Source organism: Triticum urartu, chromosome 3 (assembly GCF_003073215.2).
Source record: "Triticum urartu cultivar G1812 chromosome 3, Tu2.1, whole genome shotgun sequence".
Lineage (NCBI taxonomy): Eukaryota > Viridiplantae > Streptophyta > Magnoliopsida > Poales > Poaceae > Triticum > Triticum urartu.
In genome coordinates, this window is record NC_053024.1 from 321,979,432 (window position 1) to 321,992,582 (window position 13,151).

Below are 13,151 nucleotides of genomic sequence, written 5' to 3' on the forward strand. Positions count from 1 at the left end.
CGTGCATCCACTTGTGTCTAGGGACTGCAGGGGGAGTAAACAATGTGGAAATGGCAACGGATGCCCTGGGGATCCACTATAGGAGAGAGGGGGTTGAGAGAGAGTGGGAATGATGATGTCCAGAGAATAAAAATGGGTCTCTGCCCCACTTAATCATTTCTCCTTGGGGAGCAAGGCATGTAGGAGGTAGAGGAGGAGCGGGTTAGGCCGTGGGAAAAGCTTCAGCTCATAGAGATTAGTGGAAGGGGTTGAAACTTGCATTTTGAAATTCTGCCAGAAGGTATTTGATGTAGGTTTGGGGAAGAAATTTAATTTCACTGGACATGGAACTTAACAGGATGAAATGGCACATAGAAATAAGGTGTTCCACCAAGTTTGAGCTCATTTGGGCAAAGTAGTCAATGTAACTTTGGTAAACCCTAGAAATCAACAGAAATGGCTTTACCAAGATTTAGTCATGCAAATATATTCTCCTTGATGCACCACTTGGTGTAGTGCCATCATTTAAGGACTTGAACATGTCCACAAAAATTCAGATCACAAGGACACACTTGGCAATGAAGAGTTGTTCAATTTTGGTTCTGGACAAAAAGGGTTTTAGAACACTTTGATCATGATATCCTTCTCTCCAACTTGTGCCATTTGATCTAGTTGCATTATTACACCACTTGAGCATGTGCACCATGTTTGAGAGCATTTGCACATGTTTAGCAGTGCAAAGTTGTTCAAACTTGAAAAAGGACAGAAATGGTTTTGAGAGGGTTTGGTGGAGCTATATTGTTCTCCATGGCATGAGACTTTCTAGGATCCTCAAGTAGGTCATTTTGGACATGACGGAATTTTCCTGTATTTAATGGATAACATTTCCTTTGTAAACATTTCAAAAGATTGAAATGTCCAGAAATAGTTTTTGAGGGATTTGACCAATAATTTGAACATGGCCATGTGTTGAAACTCTTATATATGGACAATATATGTCCACTGAGATTCCCTAAATTTTCTGAAATATTTTATAAACATTAAAATAATTTTAACCTATTAAAGACCATTTTTGGCCTTAAGAAAAAGCCTTTAAATAAAATAGTAAAATAACATTTAAAATTATGTTTTTGTGGTTTATGGGAGCCCTATACCTAATAGGTTTCAAATATACTTTTTGAATGATTTTTCACACCCTTAATTAAGTACTTCTAGTTCAAGTCTCAATTCAGGGGTTTTTGGAAAACCTAATTGAGAGAATTCTTTTCGCCAAAATATTTTTTCCAGAAATTGTTTTTATGTGCTACACACATGGCATGATCATTGGGCAAGGTTTTGGATCAAGGAGAAGGAGTATAAGAGTTGGAGAATTTATTTGATTTTGAGAGCACTTGCAACCAACACACAAAAATCAAATCAAGCAAAGACATAAACACTCAAACGTTTTTGACAACCCACATTTTATCATGATTTATTAGCTTAAGTGTTGTGGCATGAAAATTAGGGTGTGACAGACCTACCCCCCTTACAAGAATCTCGTCCCCGAGATTCCCAAACTAGGCGCGGAAAGGAATACGGAAACTTGGATCCAGGGTAATCTTCACGTTCTCATACTGCTTATGCTTCCGCGTGGTGCTCCATTGACCCTTGAAGTACTTGAGGATGTGGCTTTCTGTATGACGTTTTGCTTGATCCAGGTTGCTAATGGGTCTCTTGCGTAAGTCAGGTTGGGCCAGGGGTCGATGGCTTGGTGAACGATGTCCTGGTTGAGGTCGGGCTAGTTAGGAAGTTGGAAACACTCTTGAAGTTGTGTTGTGGTGGATAATGTTGTGCATATTGGGTAACTCAGGTGGCAACTCCATCTGGCAACTGCCTTCTCTTCGTCTTGTAGTGACCTAAAAAGGGGGTCGATAAATCTTGGCGTGATCTTCCCTTCGACATGGAAATGATTTGTTCCATTGAGAGAACTGTCTTGCAGATACACATGGTCTTCGACATGGAAGTTTACTTCTTGACGAAGGCGGTTGAGGGAGTCCTGGATTAGGGGGTGTTCGGGTAGCCGGACTATACCTTCAGCCGGACTCCTGGACTATGAAGATACAAGATTGAAGACTTTGTCCCGTGTCCGGATGGGACTTTCCTTGGCGTAGAAGGCAAGCTTGGCGATGCGGATATTCAAGATCTCCTACCATTGTAACCGACTCTATGTAACCCTAACCCTACTCGGTGTCTATATAAACCGGAGGGTTGTAGTCCGTAGGCAATCAACTCCATACACACCAATCATACCATAGGCTAGCTTCGAGGGTTTAGCCTCCTTGATCTCGTGGTAGATCTACTCTTGTACTACCCATATCATCAATATTAATCAAGCAGGACGTAGGGTTTTACCTCCATCAAGAGGGCCCGAACCTGGGTAAAACATCATGTTCCCTGCCTCCTGTTACCATCCGGCCTAGACGCACAGTTCAGGACCCCCTACCTGAGATCCGCCGGTTTTGACACTGACAGTGGTTGTTATAGTTCTTCATCTTGACATGGCGGTCTTCAAATGTTCCCTAACCAGCTGAATGACTCTTCTTCCATCTTCGGGTAGACAAGTATATCACCAAATAACGATGAGAACCAGCTTGTTCGAGTACTCCGTGAAGACTTGCCCACGGGTTACGTAGGGTATAGGTTGGGGTATTGGTGGTGGTCATGGTTGAGTATAGGTCAGGGTCTTCTTGACCTGGGGCCAAAGCCCAAGTTCATGATCCAACCATGTTTTGGCTTGGTAGGTCTCAAGGGTTTCAAGGATTCTAGGGTGCGAGTGAACGTTTATCACCTTATCCTTGAGCACAGATTTGAGATGCCAACTGTCCTAGCTAGTCTTCCAAAGTAATCACATCATATTACTGAAAGAATCATCCCATATAGGTCAACTCCAATCATCACACATGCTATTCACATTATCATGACTCCCCAAGAGGAGGTCTAACAAAATCATGTATGTCTACGATCCCCAAACTCATGTGTATGGCTACCCCTAAAAATCCATGGGTAGATCATACAAGCTTCCAAGCTTGAATTAAACATGATATTCCAAGTGCTCAGCCTATTCTTCCAAGGTCCAAGATAGTGCATCTCTATCCTAAGGAAACACGTCGTATGCCACTCCAAGATCTTGTTTCCTTCCCGTGAATCAATTCCAACAGCCCATTAACTTCCATCAGTCACTACGTAATCCATTAATTCTACAAATCCAAAGTCTATGGTGTCTCACACGAATCTTCTAATGTCCTGTAGTCCCCAAATACTTGAAAGGGATACCTTACTTTAGTCAGTCCACCAATTCCCGTTATTATGATCTGATAAACTCGAAGGTCAAGCTTATATAGAATCCTAAATCAATTTCGACAATTAATCCAATCTCCTAGTCTACCGTCCACCGAGAAACATGGTATCATGATCGAGATTATCAATCTAAATCCAATTCACTCCGAACCATGTAGACTTACTGACCACCTATACTCAACTAGAATCACCTACTTAAATCCAAATCTCTTGTCCAATGAGAATTTCTACACTTTCCCCCGTGTCATTATTGTAATATCAACTATATCCTTTCAATATCCCCTGGCTAAGTCAAATCCTCATACTTCCAAGAACTCAGCTTGCGATCTTGATTGTCCCACTAAATCCAATTTATCCAGGGGTAATGAAAGCTATACTACTCTATAATCATGACCCCACCAAGTTCATCTACCAACATGAAAGCCTCATAATCCACCAAATAGTCTCATATAATTCCTCAGTCATTGATATAAACTCATCAACTCATTTATACTCTATTCCTATATCCTCCAACTGGTCTTCCCTATGGCATCGTCAGTTCTGGTGCTATATTAGGATGATAATGTGCTTGTTCACTATGTCCACTAGTTCCATAATGAACCCGGTGGGAAGAAAGGGTTACTGAGGCTTCACTAGTTCCCTTGCAATTTGTAGGATAAGCACACGGTCAAGAATTCGAGCTAGGGTATCTCATGAAGTCTCGAAGGGTCTAGGGATGGGATTCTAGTCTGGAGGGTTAAACATAACTCTATAGGGTTGCACCTGGTCGAGGAGGCGATAGCAAAAAGTCTTCATTGCTAGTAGGTTGCCGTGGTAGAATCCTTGGTGTATCTTGTCTTGCCGATCTTCAGTTGAGGAAAGAGATGAGAGGGAAATAGCATAGAGGAGGGGAATGCCAAAAGGGGGATCTATAGTGCAAGTGCAAACAAACAGGTGGAAAATGGGCCAAACCAAAGAAACAAGGTGATGCGGAGCATCCCAAGGTCACCCCCATGGACCTACCATCGTCTCATCAAGTGCCTAGTGGACCCATGACTCGATCACGTGCAAGAGCTCTGGAGACCGAGGTGAGGCATGGCTACTACCTCAAACGGAGACATTGTGCATATTCAGTATCAAGGAGTTAGCCATGGAGACACCAAGGCGCGAGGAGAATCCGAAGAGGAAGATGGACGTGAAGACGGAGAAGAAAAAGGGCTAAGTTAGCAGAAGCCCGGACGATCCGGACCGCCGTCCGGACGATCCAGCCTCAGCCCAGATGATCCGGACCCCAGCCCGGACGATCCGGGTAATGTGCCCAGCAACACCCGAGATGACATCTAGGAGATGGGTCATCCGGACTCGGGCCCGGATCATCCGGCCACACCCGGATGTCAGGTCGAGGTCCCGGACATCCGGCCCTCCTGCAGCTGCTCCAACACAGTCGGATGATCCGGACGCCGACCCGGATCATGCGGACCCCCAAAGCCCGGATCATTCGGCCACCGCCTGCGTGCGTGACTTGGGCCGAGGCCCGTGTACCCATTTCACCCCCTCACATACCCATTCGCCCCTTGGGCCATAAATAGACCTTCTACTCCCAATTTTTAGGGTTAGCAAATGTTTAGCTAATGTTTGTGAGAGAGCTTTGCTCATCCACTTGGTAGTATTCTCTATGGAGATTCGAGCCTCCACCGGAGAAGATCCCCCAAGCGGATTCAAGACCCCTCATTAGGGAAGAACATCAAGACATCCTCACGGAGAAGACCGATTACCATGTATCGTCCCTAGTTGTCTGTGGATTGTGTATCTTTCCTTGATGTACTCGAGGATCTAGCCCATGTGTGACTTATTCGTGTCGGTTTAGTGATTCCTCTCGTGTTTCTTATTGTGTTTTCTCTCCGTTCTTCCCCGTGTTCTTCGTGATTTCTGCGGAATCCGCTCCTTTCGTGAAAGATCGGGCGATTAGGGTCTCTAACCTACATCATCTTGGTATCATGAGCAAGGTTGATCACGATTTTGGAGCCTCTCCTCTTCGTTTTCTAGCTTGATTTTGTTGTTTTTCGTCCTAATCCGAAAATACCCACAAAAATAGCCCAAAAAATTTTCTTGTGATTTGTGAGTTTTGATGATGTTTTGTTGGTTTTGAACCGTGAGTTTGTTGTGTTGCGAGTGGATCTAGCTTTCCCCCACCATCCCCACCTCGAAATCCCTCCTAAATCCGCGAAATCCCCGAAGTTGTGGCTGTTTTCGAGATCATCCCAGGCCATCCCCGAGCGAGTTGACCCGCCCGGAACATCCGGCCGGTCGCCCGGATCATCCGGACCACCCGGATCATCCGGCTCCTGGCCCGGATCATCCGGCTTCCTCTGACCAAAATGCATTTCCTGCAGTTTTTGCCACTGCCGCCTACGCCTCCGCATACCCACGTAGATCACCACCTCCTACCTTCCGCAAACCCCTACGAAAACCTTTCCAATACCCCAACCCACACCACCACTTGGCCGCTACCTACTTCGACGCTTTTGTCACACTTGGTTTGAGAATTTGAGTTGTGGCACACCATTTCCTTTCGTGTTTCAGCTACCTAGGGATGGTTCGACATCAACGTCACCACCGCTCATTTTCACCAAGGATTACTATGAGTGACTACACACTTGTGGTATCAATTTCCCATTGCTATCATCTTGGTATTGTGATATCACCATATTCTTTTCCATTTGGATTGATAACCCCATAGCCTTACTTTTGCATAGCTTACCCATCGAGACTAGCATTTGAGTATTGCCGGCAACATGACTTGTGCACATTAGTGATCATCCATCCCATAGCATACATACTATCATCGTGTTGCATATCTTGGAATCATCTCTTGTGTCACAAAGTTGTCATCGCATACACAATTGCTATATTGGTCCGTGAAGCATCACATGAGAAAAGAGCTCACACATCAAAGAGCCAAACAAGCTTTTAAGCAAAGAGAAAAGATAAGCAAAGATCTTATAAGCAAGAACCATAGCATCATACAACATTAAGATTGTCATACTCGATCATCTTGGATCATATCTCCGGAACATCGTACTTGGGATAGAAGTCGTTGCATTTTTGCTTAGTTGGCTGTGCACAAGTTCGTATCCGCCTATTGTGCAATCATGCTAGCGTCTCTCTAGTGTTGTGCAACAAGAGAATTTTTGTGGATTCCACATTTTGGCTCACCCTTGGTTGCACGACCCCATTTATCTTTCCGTGCATTGTGTTGCCGTGTACCACATCTTGCTATTGGTCTACTTGTTGCATTTACAAGTCGTGAATCTTCTCCAACATTATTGAATCTTGCTTACATTCACATCAAAAATTGTGCAACCATCCTAACCAAGCTCCACCGTAAGCTTTTACTTGTGTAGGTGTGAGAAACCGACGAGAATTCGTACCAATTGGCCTATTCCCTTGTACTAAATTGGAGTGATAATCGATCCACTTTCAACTTTGGTCAACGTACATTTTGTATTCGTTCTTCTCTTTCTACCACTCACAATTGTCTTGGAATGATGGATAGGCCAAGTACTTCTACCAACCCACTCTTCAAGGAGCAAGACGATGACATGAACTCCTTCGTCACCAAAAGCCACCTCTTTGGTGCACAACGTGCTTTGCATCAAGAACAACAAGCCATGAGTGACCGCATTGACAACCTCGCCAGCGACTTGCGACTCTCCGAGCAACGTACAAGGGACTACTTCGACCACAAGCTCGATCATCACAAGCAAGAGAATGACACAAGGATGGACAATATTCACGCTTTATTTCTCCACCGCTCTTCTTCCACTTCAAGAAGGAGTCGTTCAAGTCGCCACTCCAACTTTACCCTCTCCGGCTCAAGTACACCGTCTTCGAACACTCTTCGACGTGCCGCGTGCAACGAGCATCAAGCAAACCTCAATCCTCTACGCGACATCGACTCGCAAGAGCACCGACGACGTCAAACCCAAGAAGCCTTTGCGCTAGCACGAGAACGACAACGACAATGCCAACATGAAGAGGAAGAACGCGCGCGTCTACACCAAAATGCACAAGATGCCGAGGCTCAACGTCAAGAACAACAACTCCGTGATGCTCAAGCACTTGAGGCCAACGAGCTCTACGTGATTCGAGTCGAGCCGTTGCCGACCGAAGCCGACAAGCCCATGAACAAGAGGAAGCACTTCGTGAAGAAATTCAAGAACGACGATTTCAAGCTCGCGTGTATCGTCAAGTTCCTCCTCGAGCTCGACAAGCTCCTCCACAAGCTCGCCAAGACCATCAAGTTCATCGAGAGCATGAAGACAATGGGAATCCTCTGCGACAAGCGCACCATGAGTTGAACAATCCTCTACAACATGGGCGTCATCATCCCCGACCCCAACACAATGAAGAGCAACGTTACTTCAAGCTCAAGTTCACCATGCCCAAGTTCAACGGAAGCAACGATCCCGAAGAGTACCTTTCATGGGCATTGAAAGTTGACAAGATCTTCCATTTGAACAATTATGAAGAAGAGAAGAAGATCGCAAGGGCATCCCTTGAGTTCCAAGACTATGAGCTCATTTGGTGGTAACAAGTCATTGAGCGCCACGCGGCAAGAGGTGAACCACCCATCACTACTTGGGCACAAATGAAGGATGTCATGAGAGCACGCTTCGTACCTACCTACTACAACCGCGACCTCTTCAAGAAACTCCAACAACTCAAGCAAGGAACCAAGAGCATTGAAGAATAATACAAGGAGATGGAGATTGTAATGATAAGAGCCAATGTCATGGAAGATGATGAGCAAACAATGGCACGCTTCTTGAATGGACTCAATCATCCCATCAAGAAGATCGCCGACTTCCAACCATACTCAAATCTCATCGAGCTAGTGCACCAAGCTAGCAAAGCGGAATGCCAAGTGCAAGATGATTTCAAGTATGCCAAGTTCTCATCCAAGTCCTACGGCTTCACCAACAACCAAGCTTCAACGACTCCAACACCGACTACAAAGCCTTCTTCAATCAACTTCGACAAGTTGACTTCCAAGAAAGCTTTGTCAACTACAAGACATCCTAGTATGAGTAGCTTCAAGACGAGAGCTTCATCATCCTCAACCCCAACTAATGAGACCATCAAGACCAGTTCCTTCAAGTGTTTCACTTGCAGCGGCCGAGGCCACAAGTCCTATGAGTGCACCAACAAGCGAACAATGGTCTTCAATGATGATGGCACTTATGACTCCATGAGTGAAGGAGAAATGGAAGCCCTTGAGCAAGTCGCCATGCACCACCAAGTGAACAATGAAGAAGAACAAGTCTTTTGCAATGAAGACTGAAGTCCCGCACTTGTTGTCTCGAAAGTCTTGACCCTCCAACATCACCAAGTAGAAGACCAAACATGCAACATATTCCACATCAAGGCCAGCATCAATGGACGATCCGTCAAGGTTATCATCGATGGAGGAAGTTGTCATAATCTCGCAAGTGAAGAACTTTGCTCCAAGCTCCAATTGCCCAAGACGAAGCATCCACATCCATACAAAGTGCAATGGCTTAGTGAGTCCGGCACCATCCAAGTCGAGCACCGAGTACAAGTCTCCTTCAAAATCGGCGCCTACGAAGACACCTTGGAGTGCGACGTCATTCCAATGACCGTTTGTCATCTTCTCCTTGGACGGCCATGGCAATTCGATAGAGGAGTCGTCCACAATGGGCGTACAAACCACTATAGCTTCAAGATGAAAGAAAAGGAGTTTGTGCTATGACCTATGTCTCCAAGCCAAGTGATCACCGACAAGCAAGCCATCCATCATGGTGAGAATAGTGAGAGAGTGAGCCACCAAAAAGAGAGTGAGCGCCACAAGCCCAAATTGAGTGCCTCCATGATGAGCTACAAGAAAAACTTAGTTCTATTTTCCACCAAACATGAGATGAGGGAAATGTGTGAGAACCCATCGAGTGTCCTACACTATGTCCTATTGTGCAAGGACAAGGCACCACAAACTAACACCTCTCACAATCTACCCTTGGTGTTATCTTCTTTATTGCAGGAATTCCAAGATGTTTTCCCCGATGAGCTACCTCCAGGACTACCTCCACTACGAGGCATTGAGCACCGCATCGACCTCATCCCCGGAGCACTTCTTCCGAACAAAGCTCCCTACCGCGTCAACGCCGAAGAAACCAAAGATGATATGTGCGTGAAAGTTTGAGCCCTTGTGCCGTACCGGTCATTCTTGTGCCAAAACATGACAGTAGCTTTCGCACGTGCTCCGCTTGTAGATCTATCAATGCTATCACCGTTCTCTATAGATATCCCATTCCACGCCTAGATGATATGCTAGATGAACTTAGCTGTGCCACTATATTTTCCAAAATTGATCTTAAGAGTGGTTACAATCAAATCCGCATACAAGAGGGTGATGAATGGAAAACTGCCTTCAAAACCATGTTTGGTTTGTATGAGTGGTTAGTGATGCCTATGGGTCTGTCGGAAGCACCAGGCACTTTTATGCGCCTTATGAATCATGTCTTTCGCCCTTACATTGGTATATTTTTCGTGGTTTACTTCGATGACATTCTTGTGTTTAGCAAATCTATCAAAGAGCATGTCACCCATGTCCGAACCGTTTTGCAAACTCTTAGAAAAGAGCACCTCTATGCTAATATGGAGAAATGCCTTTTTGGTGTTGATCAGCTCGTTTTCTTGGGTTTTGTTGTTTCTTCTAAGGGTGTTCATGTTGATGAATCCAAGATCAATGCTATTAATACTTGGCCGCAAGCAACAAACTTGCATCAAGGGTGTAGTTTCCTTGGCCTTGCGGGTTTCTATCATCGCTTTCTGAAGGATTTTAGCACCATTGCTTCGCCTTTGCATGCTTTGAGCAAGAAGAATGTGCCTTTTGTTTGGGGACCATCCCAGGATACCGCTTTCAATGAGCTTAAGAACTTGCTTACTCATGCTCCCGTGCTTGCCTTACCCAACTTTGACAAACCTTTTGAGATTCATTATGATGCTAGTGGTAATGGCATAGGGGGTGTGTTAACGCAAGAGAAGCGCCCCATAGCTTACTTTAGTGAGAAACTTTCCGGATTGCAACTCAATTACCCCATCTATGACAAAGAGCTATATACTTTAGTCCGCGTTTTGCATGAATGGGAACATTACCTTCGTCCCCATGAGTTTATCATTCATACCGATGATGAGACCCTCAAGTATCTTAAGGGTCAAGCCAAGTTGAACAAGCGTCATGCTAAATGGAGTGAATTTATTGAGTCTTTTCCTTATGTCATCAAGTACATCAAGGGTAAAGAAAACATCATAGCGGATGCTCTTTCCCGCAGATGCATGCTTGTCATGCAACTTGAGTTAGATGTCATTGGCTTCGAGCATATCAAAGACTTGTATGAGCATGATGCAACTTTTGCTACTCCTTATGCCAAGTGTTTGTCGCATACATCTTGGGAACGCTATTACATCAAAGATGGCTATCTTATGAGAGCTAACAAACTTTGCATCCCCTGAGTCGTCTCTTCGTTTGTTGCTTTTGTAGGAATCGCATGGAGGAGGCTTAATGGGACATTTCGGATGTGACAAGACATTCGCCACGCTCTCGAAGAACTACTTTTGGCCCAATATTTTTCGGGACGTCAATCGTTTCACCAACCGATGTTCGAAATGTCGCAAAGCTAAGTCCAAAGCTCAATATCATGGCCTCTATATGCCTCTACCAATTCCATACCAACCATGGGAAGACTTTAGCATGGACTTTGTACTTGGTTTGCCTAGGACTCAAAATGGGAAAGATTCCATATTTGTCGTTGTGGACCGTTTCTCAAAAATGGCACATTTGATTCCTTGTAACAAGATAGATGATGCTTCACATGTTGCTAATCTGTTTTGTAGGGAAATATTGCGTCTACATGGTGTGCCAAAGACTATCATCTCGCACCGCGACGTCAAGTTCTTGAGTGACTTTTGGAAGACCTTATGCGCGAAGCTCGGAATCAAGCTACTATTCTCCACGGCATATCATCCACAAACCGACGGCCAAACGGAGGTGACAAACCATACGCTCTCCACCCTTGTTCGCGTGCTAATCAAGAAGAACATCAAGGAGTGGGAAGGGTGCCTACCCATCGCCAAGTACACCTACAACCGCGCAAGACATTCGACTACCGGCAAGTCCCCCTTCGAGGTTGTCTACGGCTTCAACCCGTTGTACCCATTGGACATTCTACCTCTACCACTACACGAGCGCATAAATATGGACGCGAGTGCCTGAGTCAACCACCTCAAGAAGATGCATGAAGGTACAAGGCACACCATTGAGCTCCAAGTACAACGACTCGCGACCAAGCTCAACGTCAACAAGCATCACATGATATTCAACATTGGAGATCTTGTGTGGCTACACCTTCACAAGGAACGCTTCCCCAACGAACGCAAGTCCAAGCTTCTACCATGAGCCGATGGACCATTCAAGGTGCTTGCCCGCTACAACAACAACGCATCCAAGATCGACATCCCGCGTGACAAGTACTCCGCGAGCGACATCTTCAATGTCAAAGATCTGTCCCTGTACCATGGTGATGAGGACTTCGATCCGAGGTCGGATCTTTCCCAAGGGAGGGGAGATGATGCGGAGCATCCCAAGGTCACCCCCATGGACCTACCATCGTCTCATTAACTGCCCAATGGACCCATGACTCGATCACGTGCAAGAGCTCTGGAGACCGAGGTGACATGTCTACTCTCACAATTCCACTTTGATGACCATGAGAAATGGCTACTACCTCAAACGGAGACATTGTGCATATTCAGGTATCAAGGAGTTAGCCATGGAGACGCCAAGGAGCGAGGAGAATCCGAAGAGGAAGATGGACGTGAAGACGAAGAAGAAAAAGGGCTAAGTCAGCAGAAGCCCGGACGATCCGGACCGTCGTCCGGATGATCCCGCCTTAGCCCGGATGATCCGGACCCCGACCCGGACGATCCGCATCTCGGAGATGGGTGATCCGGACCCAGGCCCGGATCATCCGGCCACACCCGGTCGTCCGGACCAGGTCCCAGATATCCGGCCCTCCCGCAGCTGCTCCAACACAGCCGGACGATCCGGACGCCGACCCGGATCATCCGGACCCCCGAAGCCCGGATCATCCGGACCAACTCCCGGATCATCTGACCAGCGCCTACGTGCGTGACTTGGGCCGAGGCATGTGTAACTGTTTCGCCCCCTCACTTACCCATTCGCCCCTTGGGCCATAAATAGAACTTCTACTCCCCATTTCTAGGGTTAGAAAATGTTTAGCTCATGTTTGTGAGAGAGCTTTTCTCATCCACTTGGTAGTCTTCTCTACGGAGATTCGGGCCTCCACCGGAGAAGATCCCCCAAGCGGATTCAAGACCCCTCTTTTGGGAAGAACATCAAGACCTCCTCACGGAGAAGACCGGTTACCCTGTATCATCCCTAGTTGTCCGTGGATCGTGTATCTCTCCTTTATGTACTCGAGGATCTAGCCCATGTGTGACTTATTCGTGTCGGTTTAGTGATTCCTCTCGTGTTTCTTATTGTGTTTTCTCTCCATTCTTCCCCGTGTTCTTCGTGATTTCCGCGGGATCCGCTCCTTTCGTGAAAGATCAGGCGATTAGGGTCTCTACCCTACATCACAAGGTAAGGAAGGTGATATAGTCGCGTACTTGTTGTCTAGGGCAAAAGTGCGACCTATATCAAAACACAAACAAATAAAAACAAGAAACACACAATCATGGTTCAATTCGAACCATCATACGGACTCGACTGTGCATAGGGGGTACACGACTCATCCTACCCTATGGGTTCTCGGATT